Raw genomic sequence first — 842 nt, 5'->3', positions numbered from 1 at the left:
ATTCCTTTTTGTGTTAAAAACCCCTAGTGAGGTTTGTTTCCCCTTGTTCTCATTCCTTCCCAGGGACTCAACCCCCCCATTTCTTCTTTCCCTAGATTTCACCAAGGATGACGAATATTACAACTTCTTCTTCCCAGGAGGCTGCGGTCTCATCCTCTTCATTTTTCTCTCGGGGTGAAGTGGCTACCCCCCCCCCCCTCCCTGTGCTGAGGAGTGCGTTTCGGGACCTTTTGTGATGACCTCCGATTTTAGGGTCGAGAGGCCCTCCTCGAAGTCAGGGTGCCGTGAGCCCGTGACTCGGTATATTAGTTCTATAATGGACATCAAAAGAGTGAAGGCAGACTGCTGCTGGGGAGATTCCGTGCTTGTGGAGATCCACGCTCGGGGTGAAGATATTACGGCTCACAAAGCCGTCTTTCTGAGTGTGTATACCTATCCATTTTCTTTGGGGCCGGTGGGGTCGTCCTTACCCCAAATTGACCTCGTGATTCTTGACTTTTGCCGGAGTTACCACGTGACCCTAAGTCAACTCCACCCTTCGTTCTGGCGCGTGGTTTATATGATCAGGCATTATTCAAGCATGATAGAGGGAATGCCCTTCACCTTAAACCATTTGATCTGGATGTATTGTTAGGTGTTTGCCATAGTTTTCTTACCATATTTGGTTTTCCTATCTCTTGAAGGAAGAGGGCAATATAATTATCTTAACTGGGTTTTCCTTTTTGTAAAAGGAAATTATAAATCTCCAATATTTGGCTAGTCCTTTTTCTTGTAGGAAAAGGTTTGGACTTCTATAAATTGAGGATCCTTCCTTCACATTCAGTAGCATCCACAATGTAGCC

Source organism: Nicotiana attenuata, unplaced genomic scaffold, assembly GCF_001879085.1.
Source record: "Nicotiana attenuata strain UT unplaced genomic scaffold, NIATTr2, whole genome shotgun sequence".
NCBI classification, from domain to species: Eukaryota; Viridiplantae; Streptophyta; class Magnoliopsida; order Solanales; family Solanaceae; genus Nicotiana; species Nicotiana attenuata.
Note: the sequence above shows the minus strand (reverse complement) of the source record.